We start from the raw sequence: 11,403 nt of genomic DNA, 5'->3' as shown, positions 1-11,403 counted from the left end.
AGTAGATAAGCAGTTAGCCATGGAAGGGTGGGGTTTGGTGTAAGGGGGTCTAGCCTCCACTAGGAGTCCCTGTCCTGTTCCCTGAAGACCCACTCTGTTGGTGCTGTGAAGGAAAATAGCAACACCCTAATCACTCCTTCCTGGATCTGGTGTCTCAAACCATGCTGTTCAGTCAACCCTCACAGAGTAGTGTGAGTGACTGGCCTGTCCTGCTCCACAGTCTTCTGAACCTCCTAGGTACTCAGCTGGGATTCAAAACCTGATGTCTTAAAGGATCCTGCTCCACGTGACCTGTTTCCGGGATAGTGCCACTCTGCTCAGCCTCTGGCTGGCGCCTGCACGGTCTTTTATCCTTGGGGAGGCAATATACCCTCTTCCCACAGTACTCAAGGAAGGAGACTGTCCTCTCCCAGTGTGCCCCTGAGATCACTACCACACCCCCAGCGGGCTCTCCTCGCTGCCAGGTGCACATACAGAGCTGAGTCTGGGCTGAAGAAAGTCAAGCAACCCTGAAAACTCTGATCTTTTGCTCCTAAGTCTATTTGTAAATAGAAACTGACTCTCCCCATATTTCCCATTCCCCAGTCCATGGTCTGGAGAGGTTTTTCTCTTGTCCAAATACAATACCACAAGTCCACAGCCTCTCTTTCTCTTCCTTTTGTTTCCCCACGAAAGGCGTTCCCCTGCTCCATGCTTACACTGCCGTTTCATCTCTCCCAATTCGCAAACACGCACCTCTGTCCTACCACGCTGTCTCTTTCCACCTGTGGAGATTTTTCTGTCTCTCCACAAGTTGTATTCCAAGGTGTTCCAAGTGTTCTGACTTCAATACTGCTGTGTTTGAGGGATGAGGGAAATTCCAATCCCTCTACTTCTCCACTATCTTGATTCCTCACCTTAATTTGGATTTTTAATCACATATTTTTCAAATTAAAATTTCTCATGTTTTCTAATTTCTTGGGGGCGTAAACTTCTGAACTTAAAACACAGATGAACTCTGTAAAAAAAATAAACCTATTATACTTAGCTCTCTAAGTGAACGTGAATGTGCATTTGGAAGAATTGATTCATAAAAGCCAGAGACACTGACTACTTCTTTAAACTTCTTTACAAAAGTAAATTTTACATAAATCGTTTGTACTGTATTACCTGTAAGAGTTGTTCATGTAATATACTGAAATATTTACTTTTCAACGCTTAATGTAACATGCAAAATACATAAATATCAAAGGTGAGGCCAAAGAAAGTATTTCTTCAGGAAGCTTCCACAAATAGTCCTCTACCCTAATATTTAGATAATTGAAACCATTCTTATTACCCCTCCAAATGGTATCATGTCACTAACTGAATGTAGAGGAGTATATTTTGTTACTTAGTAATTTCCAACTAAAGTGATGCCAGTTATAATTGTTTCAGAGACTCTAATCTATTAATTTGCTTCAAAGTGGCCTTGTACGGGAAATGTCACAATTAGATGGACACTGGGAAGTTGAATCCCATTAAGTTGCTTTGCTGAATACTAAGAGAGAAATCATTTAATTCAGCTTCTCCGTGACTGATGTAAATGATGAACTTGGTAACTTTTGTCACTGTATTGCAAATGCCACCAATTTAATACAATCAAATTTTTTCTAGCCGATGTGGACTTTCTTTCCATCTGATTCGCCTATGGCACTCCTTGATTGACAAGTAGTCTACAATCAGTTTCCCTTTTAAAAAAACTTAAGTTTTATCACTTATTTCTGTATATGTTTTTGTTTTATTAGGACTTACATTTGAAGTGCCCTGAGAGTCTTTGATATCTTATCTCTTTTTCCCTCGGACTGCCTACAATTCAGTTGCAAAATACTCATTCTATCCCAATATTTTCTTTTAACTTCTCCCTCCCAAACTGAACTACATCAATGCCTTATTTCCTGGCAATTTTACAGAGGAGCTGAATAGAGGAGACTTCCAGTAGTAGAAACAGCTTTTTTCCCTCTTTCTGTTAGAGTTCCTTTCAATCTTGGTCATGCTGTCAAGGATCTCAGACAAGCAAAATGTTTGTTTGTTTGTTTGTTTGTTTGTTTGTTTGTTTGTTTGTTTATGAGTGACTGACATGTAAATGGTTAACTTGGGAAACTTTGGATGGAAACTTGGCAGAGGGCCAAGGTTCAGAATATTAATATTTCTCTATTAGTTTAAGCATGGCAAAGCAGTATGACCTTCTTCAAATGACCAAGCTATAATTTCAGCTGCTCCTAAGGATTTGTGTCTGCTTTTTTTTTTCCCTTCATTTCCTCACAATCGAGAGAGTCAGCAACAATATTCCTATAATAAACCTCCCTGGCTTAGAGCCAATAAATTTTTATAGGTAGGCAGAACCTTAGCTCATTCAGTTAAGAGTTTTTCACTCTGGGTATTGGAATGCCCTTATGCTACATAAGAATATTCTTAGATCTTCTCAGGAGATGTGGGAGAAGCCAAAAATTCAGAGTTTAAGATCAGAAAGCATAGTACTTTTATGAGAGTAACCCCAGTTTCAGTGATTAATCACTTTGAAATCCCCTATTTTCTGTTTTTCAACTTTCATTGCTTAAGCATAATAATAACAAATATTATTTTCTTGAGTCTATCCTGTTTACCTTGTAGGACATCAGAATCCATTCTATTCATTCTATATATGTCTCAAACTCAAAGAAAGGCCCTACCCTTCTCTGAGCTAGTCTATAAGAGCATACACAATGGAATTCAAAGCATCCAAACCTCCATGTCTGTGTCATCTCTGCAAAGCCATCTCTGGTAACTGCCAAAATCACACTGAGTCAGTGCCAAACTGTGCCTCATTGGATGTAAACTATACTGATGTGTTAATACCTCAGAACTGTTGGAACTGGCAAAGAAAGTTGAGATTTCTGAGGATTTAATGCAAAAAGAAATACAGTGTGTTCTCATCATATGTGGGGAAAGAACCTGACTTCCTAACTCTGCTAATCCATGCGTCCCTAGGCAGTGCTTTGACTTTTAGAGATTTGAGTCAAATACCTTTATCTGAACTTTCTACCAAATCCCTCTACTCAGATTTAGGCACACACTGGTGAAGAGTAGGTTATAAATAATGTGATACTTAACACTAGGCTTTTCAAGTTCCCTTTTCCCTTCATTCCCCATTAGACCTTGAAACAGTTTTTGTGCCTTGTGAGTTTGGAGTTTATTTTTCCTGGTGATGGGATACTGCCTTGGAGGCTCTACAATTCCTTATATATTGTTTATAGCTGGACATGACCTTCAGATCCTACAGTGGAGCTCCTATATGCATGCATCCTATAAAAAGCAAATAAAGGTCCAAGCTAACATGGGGAATTGAGGTCTAGACAGGAGAGAATAACTTGTCACAGTCTCACAGCCACAAATGGGACAAAAATACAATTTACTCATTACCAGTTCACCGCAGCACACAGCTTCTCAGGAACTCTTGGTTAACATCTCCTTAAAGCATATTATCCAATATTGTATGACACCAAACTATAGAAAGTTCACTTTGAAAATAAAATCAGTAAGGTCGCACCTGATTGGCTCAGTTGATTGAGTGTCTGACTTTTGATTTCAGCTCAAGTCATGATCTCAGGGTCATTGGATGGAGCCTCACATTGGGCTAAACATGGAGACTGCTTAAGATTCTCTCTCTCCCTCTTCCCCTCTCCCCTGCTTGTGTTCTTTCTCTCTTTCTCAAAAAAAAAAAAAAAAAAAAAAAAAAAAAACAGTAAGAAATAGTTATTAGAAGAAGAGATCATTCGTAAGTCCTTAGTTTTTACCTAATGTTCTTTTTCAAGATCGCATCCAGGATACCACACATATTTATTTGTCATTTCTCATTAGGCTCCTGTTGGCTATGAAGAGTTTCTCAAACTTACTCTTTCATGATGTTGGGAGTTCTTGAGGAGTACTGGTCAGGTATTGTAGGAGGCCCCTCTATTGGTACTTGTGTCATGTTTTTCTCCTGAATAGACTTGGGTTTGAGAGAGGAAGATCACAGAGGATGTGTCATTTTCATTATATCATATCAAGAGTACACAGCATCAGCATGATCTGTGACTGCTGATGTTAACCATGACCACTCATTCTCTAGATGAATGTTTGTAATTTTCCTGACTGTGAAGTTACTTTTTTCTCCCCATTTCTATTCTTTACTCTTTGGAACAAAGTGTCTATGCACAGTCCACATGTCATGAGTGGGGAGTTATATTTCTCATATTTTAGGGCAGAAAATCTAAATAAAATCTGTATGGAAGATTTATTTCTTCTTCCTCCAATCATTAATTCATTAAATCATTTATTTATATTTATGGACTCATGGACACTTATTTTATACTTTGCATTATAATTCAATACTATTTTATTTTGTTGCTCTAATTGTTCTATTCAACTTTGGCCAGTGGGAATTCTTTCCATTAACTCATGAGGCTCTTTGAAAAACCTTAATAATGTTTGTTTATTTGTTTTAAATGGATCACTTCATGAACTTGCATGTTATCACTGAGCAGGGGCCATGCTGGTCTTCTCTGTATTATTCTAATTTTCATACAAGTAAACACTAATGTGATTTTGTTTTCCTTTTTCTTTCAGCCCTGCCTTTATTTTTGGCACAGCAAAATTCTCCAGTCTCATCTTATATATTTCCTTCCCTAGTTCTAAAATCAGCCATTCACCAAGGAATATTCCTCAAAACTACGATTTGGTCCCTAGGTGTGCTCATTGTTAGTGGGGTGTCGTTTCTTTTAGGCTTTCTCACCTGATAGACCAAAGGAATATATATTTGCATACTACCCCTGTATACACACATAAGTACATATAAATGTATATAGATAGATGATAGATGATAGATAAATAGATAGGCAGACAGGCAGATAGATAACATATAACTATCTGTAATAATATTAAGTTAAACATGAGTTCTTACTGACAGTAGTTATTTTTAAATTTCTCCCACCTCTCATTTAAAAAAATATGTATGTATGTATGTATGTATGTATGCATTTATTTATATTATTTTCTTAGGGAGAGAGCATAGTGGGGGAGAGAGGCAAAGGGAGAAAGAGAGAATCTCAAGCAGGCTTTACACTCAGGATGGAGCCTGATACAGGACTCCATCACACAAACCTGAGAACATGAGCTGAAATCAAGAGTTGGATGCTCAACTGACTGAGCCACCCAGGTGCCCCCCCCCCCACCTCCCAATTTTTATTCTTTTCACATTTCCTGGTTTTATTCTGTCTTTGAATTATCCCCTTTAAATTAAATTGGCTCATCTAAGTAACAGTATTCTGGAAGCTTCTAAAGAGCCACCCAACATACTGGTAATCTTCATTCTCCCAACAAGTTTTTTTTCAAGCCTCCATGCCTTTGCATATGTTATTTGCTCTGTATACAATTCTCTACACAAACTATTCCAGTTGGTAAATTTCTTTTTACCATGCTGTACCCTATCCCAGGTGTATTCCTATCCCACCACCCCACTCTTATTTAAATGTAGCTGTTCCAGTGAAGGTTTTCCTGATGTCTTAACCTAAATAGTTATGTGTACCTTTCATTCCAATTTTGTAGTAACTGCCTTTCTTATGCTGTGTACCTTATTTTACTATAATTGTGTGCTTAAATGTCTTTGTCTTTCAATAAGTTGTGAATTTTCTGAAGTCACTTACTTCCAAGTCTAAAACAGTATCTGGCACACAGTAGATATTCAAAAAACCTTCATGAATTGAATAATTGAATTAATTAAAGAGGAGAATATTTTATAGGGTTTAAAAGGGCAAGCATATAGATGAATTTGAAAATGAAACTTGGAACAAAGTTATATTAAGGTTGTTAACTCTGAAAAAGTCTCCAGTCCCAAATTATCTACTCCATTTACCTGTCACAGGGTGTGAAATTCACCATTAGAATTTCTTTCAGTCAGTTCAATATATTTTTGTTCAAAGTAACCTATTTCAAAGTGAAAATATATCCATCCAGAGTAACCTTTTAACTGATAGTTAATGTATTGTCAGTCCTTAATGCTTTAGTGCGTGAAATCATCAGATCTCCTGATAGATAGCTTTAATACTGAGCAATGACTGCACAGGCAGAAGAGGGTTTATTTGGTTCTTTTTTTAAAAATGTTTATTTATTTATTTAGTTTTTTTGAGAGAGAGAGAGGTGGGGGGCACAGACAGAGAAGGGAACAGAGAATCCAAAGCCGGCTCTGTGCTGACAGCAGACAGCCTGATGCAGGGTTTGAACCCAAGGATTGTGAGATCATGATCAGAGCCAAAGTTGGATGCTTAACTGACTGAGCCACTGAGGCACCTGTTTATTTGGTTCGTAAGAGAATTGATGTTGATATTAGACTGGTGAAAAATCTGTTTTGCCCTTTATAGTTTTTTACTTGAATGAATAATTAATTTTCCCAAATCTCAATTTTCTCATCTAGGAAGGTTTCTGAAATCTGTATTATTGAAAATTGTTGTGAAGGTTAAACAAGATTACACAAATGTCATCCCACTGCCTCATACACAGTAAGAGTAAGCACCCAATAAATGTCAACCACTATTCTTAGTATGAAAATACGAAAATATTCCCCAGGAATGAGAATTTTGATAGGTTTTTGGTAAACAGAGATTATTTTGCTTTATAAGGGATAGCTGATATTAGAAAACCACAAGTGGGATATTAAAGGGATTTGTAGAATTTTCCGGAAACCCAAGGCATCCATTAGAAAGTTGGAAACCTGGAGGAAACAGATTTAAAAAAAATAAATAAAAGATTAGATTGGCTGCTAGCATGGGTTAGAGTATATCCATGATGGATGCTGAAAAGAAACATTGTGTCTATTACAAAATATTATGATGGGTTGTGTTGGTTTCGAGAACCTGAAGGTTGACCAGTGATTCATTATTTCAACAAGCATACTATGTATGGTCTAGGCACTAATCTAAGCACTGAGGATACAACAGCAAACAATAGAGAAAAAAACAAATCTGTGCTCACATTTAAATGTTAGTAGAGGAGGTAATATTTCTCTAAGCTTGAAATACGGCTCCAACAACAAATGGTTTTTCATGTGACACTGATTAAAAGTAGGTTATGCTTTACTCTTGTGAAATATATCAAGATAAGTTCTAGAATAAGAACACATATTCATTACACATTTCAGATGTGCAAGAGACTATGCTAACCCCTCTATTAAATAGTTAAACTCTTGCAACAAATTTATGATGTAGTATCACTGTTATCTTAATTTTTCCAATGAAGAAACTGAATCACAAGGAAAGAACTTAAATTTTCTGAGGTCACATACCTAATAAATGATAGAGTCAGAATTTAACACGCCGAAGTCTGACGCCAGAACCCTCAAACACCACCCTATAAAGTTTAAGACAAATAAGAATGTCCTCTACCAGCCCTCTGCTGTCATCATTTTCCCCTAAGACTTCACAGAGAATAGTCGATTGGCACATCTCCAATACTCTTTCTCCCTGTGAAGTCATTCCCTTCCAAATCCATAGGACATGAGTCATTCAGGAAAGAAATTTGAACCAAAGTGGGTCACATTTTTGCAGCTTAGGTCACATATAATTTTTATTTTTAACTGAACACAAAAGTCAATACACTAGTAGGTCTGGGAGCTGTATTATTTTCTCTATTAAAATATATATATATTAATAAGATATGTGTGTGTGTGTGTGTGTACGTATATATATGCGTATACACACAAACACATATGTACATATATATACGCACACATATATATGTACATATACCTATTTGAATAATCTAGAATATGCCTTTAAACACAGTTTTTATTTTTTAATTAAAAAAATTTAAGTTTATTTTTTTTTTTTTTTGAGAGACAGAGAGAGAGGGAGAGAATGAGGGAGGGGCAGAAAGAGAGGGAGAGAGAGAGGAAAAAAAAAAGAGAGAGAGAGAGAGACAGAGAGAGAGAAAATCCCATGCAGGTTCCACACTGTCAGCAAGGAGCCCAATGCAGGGCTTAAACTCACAAACTGTGAGATCATGACCTGAGCCAAAATCAAGAGTCAGACACTTAACCACTTGAGCCACCCAGGTGCCCCAAACATAGTTTTTAAATACACCAATCCCATACCTAGTCTACAAAAAATACATCACATTTAACATTTTGTACAAACAGCATAGCCAAGGTAACTATAATAGGCTACTCTAACAGTAGTTGGTAATAAAAGCATTCTGTAAGAAAGGGGAAAGAGCAGGAAAAGTGATTCAAGGAATATCCACTAACTATAAAAGCAAAATTGCTAAAATACATGAATTCTTGATTTCTTTACTGGATCGCCAGTTTTTAGGCAAAGAAAGAGTACTAATATCAAGCCATTTACACAATATCTAAAATCTGTATTTTAAAATATCTAAATCACTCACCTTATTCCTATTTCATTAATTGTCATGAAATGAATATCTTGTGGGTTAATAGAATCACTGAAGCACAAACTGAATAAGAACATGTTTGTTGAAAAATAAGGATACTCTCTAAAATCCAGAGAATATCATTAATTTGCTTCATGGAAATACTGAAATTCATAATTTAGACTAAATGATCAGGTTTGATATTTTTTCATTTATTTATTATCCAGTGATATTATTTACAGTTAGACATAATCTCTAACTAGGACTAAAAAGAACAATGAAACACAAAGATTTATAATGTTTGTCTCTTAGTTGTTAGTTTTTGCTTTGAATTTGAATTCAGTCAGAGCTACTCTTTGACAGCTGTCTTTTACTTTACTGTACCAGATTATCTCTCATGTTTTTTTTGTTTTGTTTTGTTTTGTTTTGTTTACTTAGAAGTTTCTTTATAGTAGAGTCCCTTTCTATTAATCACTGCAGATATTTTACAATATCCTTTTATAATGTGTTTCATGTATAGGATATAGAATTAAGTGATAGTTTCAAGCTTCATCTAAATGCAGGGAACAGACATGAGAAGTTATAGAGCCATTTATAGGAGTTAAGTATAACAGAATTTCTCATTTAGTATTTTTATTGCTATTTCACATTTGTAATTACAGTACAAAAGTGATTTTAAATCTTTCTTATGCTAGTCTTCTTTGCAGTACCATGATTTAACATAAGTGCTTCTATTTTCAGTTTTAACTTAAGTATAGAAAAAATGCTAACTTTTTGATTCTCTTAAACTAAAACGGGCAGTATGTCATAATTAAATACTGGAATAGAGAATCTCAGCAGAAGAGGGATCAAATTCCACCTCCATTACTTACACATTGTGTGATGTACAGCAAGGCACTTAACCCCTTTAAAATACAGGCCACTCATCTGTAAAAGTGAGGTCAATTATATCTGCTTCATATAGTGGTTGTGAGGATAAATGGTAACGCAAATAATAGACGACTTGACATAAAGTAGGTTGCCTTCGATGCCTGTGAACTTTGGGTTATATTAAGTTATTCTTCTCCTTTTCAAAGGGTATTCTGTAAATTCCTTAAGTAATTTGGTAACTAAATAAATATCTGTATCGTAAATTAAAATGCTTTAACAGGAGAATTCAAAAGAAATCCTTTTCAATATTCACAGAACACCAGGCCACGTACCTTTGGGACTCAGAGAAATTTTAAGTAATGTTAGCATGTAGGTAAAGCAGGTTTCAGCCAAGCTGTGTTTGTGTATATATATCACACGTGTGATCAGCTCTGCCTCTGTAGATCTTAATTGGGAGAAGAATGTGATTCACTTTGTCAGTTTCAGTTTCAAGGTGTTTTTCACATCTTGAAAATGTTGAATTAGTTTAAAAGTTGTATATAGCTTTTGGGGGTTTGAAGAAGAGAAGAACTGAAAATCTAGGTTAAGGTATTTAAAAAGTAACACACTGGGGTGCCTGGGTGGCTCAGTCAGTTAAGCGTCCCACTCCTGCTCAGGTCATGATCTCACAGTTTGTGAGTTCAAGCCCTGGATTCAGTTCTGTGTTAACAGCTCAGAGCCTGGAGCCTGCTTCAGATTCTGTGCCTCCCTCTCTCTCTGCCCATCTCCCATTCACTCTCTGTCTCAAAAATGAATAAACATTTAAAAAAATTAAAAAAAAAAAAAAAAGAAACACTACATGCCATGTCATTTCAACAACAGCATGGAAGAGGGGCCAGGATATCGATATCCAAATCCAAATTGATTGTAGTTGATCAGAGGTATGATCTGGAAATACTACTTATTATTGAAAAAATATGAATGAAAATTATTATTTAACAAGTACTAACAACTTGTAGAAGTAGTCAGATCTAAGAGGTAAAGGGGACAAAAAGCTGGCATGAGACAGTCATACAACGCTGCACTTTTCTTTTTCCTTGAGTAGCCCCACAGTATGTTCAAATGAATAGAAACACGGTTTTAAACGGAAGTTCAAGCAATGTCCTAATAGTTCTTCTGTTCAAAACCCCTTTACCTAAACATGAATTAAATCAAAGTGAAAGGAGATAGCAATGATTATAATCAAAATTGTTTTGCTTATGACTTTCTTATTTTGTTTTTTTTTATGTTTCTTTATTTATTTTGAGAGAGAGAGAGAGCAGCAAGGAAGAGGCAGAGAGTGAGTGAGTGAGAGAGAGAGAGAGAGGAAGAGAGAGAGAGGGAGAGAGAATCACAAACAGACTGCGCTGATAGTGCAGATACGGGGTTCAATTTCATAAACCGTGAGATCATGACCTGAGGTGAAATCAAGAGTTGAAAACTTACCCAACTGAGCCAGACAGGCGCCCCGATTTTGTTTTGTTTTGTTTTTTTAATGTTACTATTTTCTGGAAAAAAAAGTAATAAATGAGAAATTTTCATTAAAATTACAAGCATATGAAACTATCTTATTAGAATATAACAAAAACAAGAACAATAATAGTGGCAGCTAATATCTGTTGATTGTTATAAATACCATGGTGATATGTTTCATTGAATTATTACCCTATTATTTATCAATTTACTCATTTGTCAGACAAGAAAACTGAAATTTGGAAAGGGGAAGTTTCTCCTGGTCATATAGAATATGCACACACTAACTTCCATTTGAGTTGAGAATGTGAGTAGGTAAAAGAGATTCAAGTTGTAACTATAAAGGAATGTCATTAACATCAGAGATTTTTAAACAATGAAGCAATTGCCAAAGTGATGCCACTGGATCCATTGAGAAGGTAAAAAATACCTTCTCTTCCTCTTGAGTTCATTTAACTGTTGTTCTTAGAGGTAGGTTTCTTGACATGGGCTTTAGGAATTTGGCTATGCCTAAAAATTGTATACAAAATCATATGTGTATGTGTATGTGAGAATATCTTGATATCTGTGTGGGTTTGTATTTGGATGTATAAGCAAATGTGGGTGCGTTTGGGTTTATTTTTTTAGGGACAGAAGGAAATA

General features: G+C 36.0%; 1 non-coding gene across 1 annotated transcript; it reads right to left on the bottom strand.

Moving 5' to 3' along the window:
- Positions 1 to 4,478: 4,478 nt before the first annotated feature.
- On the bottom strand, positions 4,479 to 4,584 carry LOC121020835 (U6 spliceosomal RNA). The gene has a single exon (XR_005786312.1). It is a non-coding gene; the product is annotated as a U6 spliceosomal RNA (small nuclear RNA).
- Between the last annotated feature and the right edge of the window lie 6,819 nt (positions 4,585 to 11,403).

The sequence above is a fragment of the Herpailurus yagouaroundi genome, unplaced genomic scaffold (genome assembly GCF_014898765.1).
Source record: "Herpailurus yagouaroundi ecotype Mexico unplaced genomic scaffold, PumYag 252, whole genome shotgun sequence".
Taxonomy (NCBI): Eukaryota; Metazoa; Chordata; class Mammalia; order Carnivora; family Felidae; genus Herpailurus; species Herpailurus yagouaroundi.
This window is presented reverse-complemented; position numbering and strand designations above follow the sequence as displayed.